This window comes from Trachypithecus francoisi, unplaced genomic scaffold (assembly GCF_009764315.1).
Source record: "Trachypithecus francoisi isolate TF-2019V2 unplaced genomic scaffold, Tfra_2.0 Lachesis_group2, whole genome shotgun sequence".
In the NCBI taxonomy this organism is placed as follows: domain Eukaryota; kingdom Metazoa; phylum Chordata; class Mammalia; order Primates; family Cercopithecidae; genus Trachypithecus; species Trachypithecus francoisi.
The window spans coordinates 157,354,305-157,361,015 of record NW_022681465.1 but is presented as its reverse complement, the minus strand read 5'-3'; positions in this window follow the sequence as shown (position 1 = coordinate 157,361,015).

Here is a 6,711-nt window from a genome sequence, read left to right as displayed (position 1 = left end):
TCACTTGCCTGTTTATATCCTGTGTAGCAGTTAGTCCTTATGGTAATTATAGTTGTAACAAAGAGACCCCAAAATTGCTGGATGTGGTGGTGCATGCCTATAGTCCTAGCTACTTGGGAGGCTGAGGTGGGAGGACTCCTTGAGTCCACGAGTTTGAGGCTTCAATGAGCTGGGATCACACCACTGCACTCCAGCCTTGACAACAGAGCAAGACTCCTTTTTTTTTTTGAGACGGAGTCTCACTCTGTCACCCAGGCTGGAGTGCAGTGGCGCAGTTTCGGCTCACTGCAACCTCTGCCTCCCAGGTTCAAGTGATTCTCCTGCCTCAGCCTCCCGAGTACCTGAGACTGCAGGTGCCTGCCATCACACCCGGCTAATTTTTGTATTTTTAGTAGAGACGGGGTTTTGCCATGTTAGCCAGGCTGTTCTCAAACTCCTGACTTCAGGTGATCCACCTGCCCTGGCCTCTGTACGTGCTGAGATTGCAGGCGTGAGCCACTGCGTCCGGCTGACCCCTTCTCTTAATTAAAAAAATGCTGTGGCTCTGATAAAATTTGCATATTTCTCATATATCTGTCCTATGCTTTCCATGCAGAATTTCAAGGACCTAAGCTCACAGTGATGTTGCCAGTTTCAAAACATGGCTTCAGGCTGGGCTCAGTGGCTCATGCCTGTAATCCCAGCACTTTAGGAGGCCGAGGCGGGCAGATCACGAGGTCAGGAGATCGAGACCATCCTGGCTAACATGGTGAAACCCCGTCTCTACTAAAAATACAAAAAACTAGCCGGGCGAGGTGGCGGTGCCTGTAGTCCCAGCTACTCGGGAGGCTGAGGTAGGAGAATGGCGTGAACCCGGGAGGCAGAGCTTGCAGTAAGCCGAGATGGCGCCACTGCTCTCCAGCCTGGGAGACAGAGCGAGACTCTGTCTCAAAAAAACAGAAACCAAACCAAAACAAACCAAAACAAAAAACATGGCTTCCAAGATTATTTGCCTTCATTTTACCCAGTCTGAAGGGAGGAGTTACGGAAGTCCAAGCCCTTTTAGGCAAATAAGGTGAAGCTACATATAGCTGCAAGAAGTGTTGGGAAGCATCGTCCCTATTTGAACAACCAGGTCCAGTTATTAATATGGAGGGAGAGAATGGATTTTAGTGGCAATCTCTACCGTATCTCTGTAGGGAAAGGTTTGTAGGTGAAGACTGGGGTGGAAGGAAGAAGCACACATACCTACAGGTTACATGAAACCAAACAGGTTTTTGAAACTAATTTAAATTGTCACTAGTTACCTTTAAAAAATTGTTAATTCACTAAAGATTTGAATATCTTTGAGCCAAGCACTATTCTGAGTACACTAGACTACTTCCTGGTTTATAGTCTAGTGAAAGGTTTGGACAAGTGAAGAATTTATACAATATGAAAGGCCAGGTGCTTGTGGCTCACACCTGTAATTCCATCACTTTGGGAGGCCAAGGCAGGTAGACTGCTTGATCCCAAGAGTTCGAGACCAGCCTGGGTGACATGGCAAAAGCCCGTCTCAGCAAAAATCAGCCGGGCGTGGTGGCTTGTGCCTGTAGTCTCAGCTACTCCAGAGGCTGAGATGGGAGGATTCCCTGACCCTGGGAGGTTGAGGCTGCAGTGAGCCCAGCTGTGATTGCACCAGTGCACTCCAGCCTGAGTGACAGAGTAAGATTCTGTCTCAAAAAACATATATGATGACTACTACCATTTCTGGAGTAAATGAGGGGTGGGTGGGAGTGGGGGTTCCAACAGTACCTAAAAAGACATAACATTTAAGCTAAGAGTAGAGATTGGTATATGGAGAGAAGAGACTGTTAAAGAAAGGAAACACATGCAAAAGCCTGGAAAGCACGACATTCTTTCAGCAAGTAAATGTGTATGGTAGGTGGTGGTAATGAACAAGCGCTGGGAAGGGGAGATGAAACAGACTAGATCGGCCGGGCGCGGTGGCTCAAGCCTGTAATCCCAGCACTTTGGGAGGCCAAGACGGGCGGATCACGAGGTCAGGAGATCGAGACCATCCTGGCTAACACGGTGAAACCCTGTCTCTACTAAAAAATACAAAAAACTAGCCGGGCGAGGTGGCGGCGCCTGTAGTCCCAGCTACCCGGGAGGCTGAGGCAGGAGAATGGCGTGAACCCGGGAGGCGGAGCTTGCAGTGAGCTGAGATCCGGCCACTGCACTCCAGCCTGGGCGACAGACTAGATCATAGAAGGGCCCTGAAAATCAGTCTAAAGAGTTTCTGATTTCTTCTGAGGACAAATGACGAGCCATTGGAAAAATTTAAGTAAGGTCATGACTCGCTCTTATTTATAGCTTAGGTTGGCTTGGAGGAGCAGAGGTCAGAGTCAGGCACAGTAGTAAAGTCTCATTTGGATGAGCTACTCAGATTAGGTTTGGGACAGTGAGGAAGAAAGAAGTGAACAAATTGTGATCTGAGATATATAGAAGTATTAAAACTTGGTGCCAGGAATAAACACAAGAGGAGTCTAAGATGATGCCCAGTTTCTGACTTGAGTAGGAACGTAGTATTAACTAGTCTACAGAGCAGTGTGTGGACCTGCACGCATGTGCACAGAAGGTGAGGGGAGGTGATTAGGAGTGTATCCAAGCCAAATATGACAGGTTAAGATGACTCCTGCCTATAGAAAGACATGATTTTTTTCTAGTTTAGCCCAAAATCTACCCTTTATAGATGAAAGTGGACATTATTTTTATAGCTGATGAAGGGTATGGGGCAAAAAGGAACTACTCTTATACATAGAGATGCTGATATGTTTTAAGTAGAAACCCATTTTAATTAATATTTCTTTCTTTTTTTCTTTCTTTCTTTCTTTCCTTCCTTCCTTCCTTCCTCCTTTCTTCCTTCCTCCTTTCTTCCTTTCTTCCTTTCCTTTCTTTTCTTTCTTTTCTCTCTCTCTCTCTCTCTCCTTTCTTTCTTTCTTTCCTTTCTTTTTTTCTTTCCTTTCTTTCTTTCTTTCCTTCCTTGAGTCTCACTCTGTTGCCCAGGCTGGAGTGCAGTGGCGCCATCTCGGCTCACTGCAAGCTCTGCCTCCCGGGTTCACGCCATTCTCCTGCCTCAGCCTCCCGAGTAGCTGGGACTGCGGGCATGTGCCACCACGCCCGGCTAATTTTTTTGTAATTTTAGTAGAGACGGCTTTTCACCGTGTTAGCCAGGAAGGTCTCAATCTCCTGACCTCGTGATCTGCCCACCTTGGCCTCTCAAAGTGCTGGGATTACAGGCGTGAGCCACCGCGCCCGGCCTAATTAGTAGTAATAGTTTTCTATGTTTTCAGTTGACTTAACAAATTAAACAAACCTTAATAGTGTCTGAGCATCTGTTCTACAATGTGGCAGCTACCATACCAAACAAGACATGTCTGTATCCTCAAGGAACTCGTATTAGAAAACAAATGCCAGCCAGGCGCAGTAGCTCAGGCCTGTAATTCCAGAATTTTGGGAGGCCAAGGTGGGGGGACCACGAGGTCAGGAGATCGAGACCATCCTAGCTACCACGGTGAAACACCGTCTCTACTAAAAAACACAAAAACTAGCCGGGCGTGGTGGTGGGCACCTGTAGTCCCAGCTACTTGGGAGGCTGAGGCAGGAGAATGGTGTGAATCCAGGAGGCGGAGCTTGCAGCGAGCCGAGATCGCGCCACTGCACTCCAGCCTGGGAGACAGAGCGAGATTCTGTCTCAAAAAAAAAAAAAAGAAAAGAAAAAAGAGAAAACAAGCGTCTTAAAATGTGTAAAACTTAAACCATATAATGTCAATTTTTATTCACTCTGATATTTTAAACATGCTTTATCTCATAAATTAGCTAATGATTTTAGTGCATAGCAAATGAAACTACAGTCCATCTGCCTATTCCTAAGCTTTAGGTGAATTTTTAGATGATTTCACCAAAAAAGCTGGTTATTGTGTTTCTCTCTTAAGTTCAGAAGTATCAGATTAAAAAATCATTCATAAATCATGATGATGGTGGATTTTTTTTTTTTTTTTTAAGACTGGGTCTCACGGCCGGGCGCGGTGGCTCAAGCCTGTAATCCCAGCACTTTGGGAGGCCGAGACGGGCGGATCACGAGGTCAGGTGATCAAGACCATCCTGGCTAACATGGTGAAACCCCGTCTCTACTAAAAATACAAATAATTAGCCGGGCGAGGTGGCGGGCGCCTGTAGTCCAGCTACTTGGGAGGCTGAGGCAGGAGAATGGCGTGAACCCGGGAGGCGGAGCTTGCAGTGAGCCGAGATTGCGCCACTGCACTCCAGTCTGGGCAACAGAGCGAGACTCCGCCTCAAAAAAAAAAAAAAGACTGGGTCTCACTTTGTCACCGAGGCTGGAGTGCTCACTGCAACCTCCGCCTCCTGGGCTCAAGCAATCTATTCCACCTCAACCTCCTGAGTAGCTGGACTACAGGCACATACCACCCCACCCGGCTATTTTTTGCATGTTTTGGAGAGATGGTGTTTTGCCTCATTGCCCAGGATGGTCTCGAACTCCTGGACTCAAGTGATCTGCCTGGGCCCCCCAAAGTACTGGGATTACAGGCATGAACCACCTTGACCAGCTGATGGTGGCTTTTTTTTTTTTTTTTTTTTGAGACAGAGTCTCGCTCTGTCGCCCAGGCTAGAGTGCAGTGGCCGGATCTCAGCTCACTGCAAGCTCCACCTCCCGGGTTCACGCCATTCTCCTGCCTCAGCCTCCCGAGTACAGGCACCCACCACCTCGCCCGGCTAGTTTTTTATATTTTTTAGTAGAGACGGGGTTTCACCGTGTTAGCCAGGATGGTCTCGATCTCCTGACCTTGTGATCCGCCCGTCTCGGCCTCCCAAAGTGCTGGGATTACAGGCTTGAGCCACCGCGCCCGGCCTGATGGTGGCTTTTAAATCATGTTGGGAGCTACATGTTGGCTGGTGTGCTTCCTGTCACATAATAAAGACAAATAACTGTTGGGTGCAGTGACTCACGCCTGTAATCCCAGCACTTTGGGAGGCCGAGGTGGGAGGATCAGTTGAGGTCAGGAATTCAACACCAACCTGGCCAACATGGTGAAACCCCGTCTCTACTAAAAATACAAAAAAAATAGCCTGGCACTGTGGTGTGTGCCTGTAGTCCCAGCTACTCAGGAGGCTGAGGCAGGAGAATTGCTTGAACCTGGGAGGCAGAGGTTGCAGTAAGCTGAGACCGTGCCACTGCACTCCATCCTGGGCAATAGAGCAAGACTCCATCTCAAAAATAAAAAATAAATAAAAAATAAAAATAAAAACAAATAACTACAAAGTGCTATTGCATCCTCATTATGCCAGGTGCAGAATGAATGATGACTGAAGCAGATTATGATTTTTTCAGAGTAACTCACTGTAGGGCTGTCAGAAAAATGCCAAAAAGAAGGCTTTTTCTTTTTTTTTTTGAGATGGAGTCTTGCTCTGCCACCCAGGCTGGAGTGCTGTGGCAGGATCTCAGCTCACTGCAAGTTCTGCCTCCCGGATTTACGCCATTCTCCTGCCTCAGCCTCCTGAGTTGCTGGGACTACAGGCGCCCGCCACCTGGCCCGGCTAATTTTTGTATTTTTTTTTAGTAGAGGCGGGGTTTCACCGTGTTAGCCAGGATGGTCTCGATCTCCTGACCTCGTGATCTGCCCGTCTCGGCCTCCCAAAGTGCTGGGATTACAGGCTTGAGCCACCGCGCCCAGCCAAGAAGGCTTTTTTAAAAAGTTGTGTTAAAAATTTTTTTTGGAAACTTCAAACATATACAAAAAGTAAAAATAGAGTATGATGACCTTCTATGTGTCCATCACCAAGCTTTAGCAATTAAAAAGTTAAGACCTTTCATGAATATACCTGCTTTTGAAATAAAAACCGGAAAAAAATTAAAGAACAATTCAAGACCTATCTATTTTCACGTATAGCCCTACCCACTCCCTGTTCCCTTCAGTTATTTTAAAGCAAATTCTCCAAGTCATATTTTATCCTAAAATGTTTTAGTACATATATCTAAAAATAAAGACTTTTTTTTGTTGTTGTTTTGTTTTGAGTCGGAGTCTCGCTCTGTCGCCCAGGCTGGAGTGCAATGGCATGATCTCAGCTCATTGCAACCTCTGTCTCCTGGGTCCAAGCAATTCTGCCTCAGCCTCCCGAGTAGCTGGGATCACAGGTGCCCGTCATCACCCCTGGCTAATTTTTGTATTTTTAGTAGAGACAGGGTTTCACCATGTTGGCCAGGCTGGTCTTGAACTCCTGACCTCGTGATCTGCCCGCCTCGGCCTCCCAAAGTGTTGGGATTACAGGCGTGACCACCATGCCTGGCCTAAAGACTTTCTTCAAAGCATAAGCACAATACCATTATTATACTTTAAAAAATCAACAATGTTCGTAAATATCAAGCATCTAGTGTTAAACTTGTCCTAATTGTTCTAGCATTTAAAAATTTTTTTTAGTTGTTATTTCTTTTTATTGTATTTATTTATTTTTTGAGAGGGAGTCTTGCTGTGTCACCCAGGCTGGAGTGCAGTGGCAGATCTCCGCTTACTGCAACCTCCGCCTCCCAGGTTCAAGTGATTCTCCTGCCTCAGCCTCCCGAGTAGCTGGGAATACAGGTGTAGGCCATAATGCCCAGCCACTTTTTGTATTTTTACTAGAGTCAGGGTTTCACCATGTTGGCCACAATGATCTCCAACTCTTGACCTCATG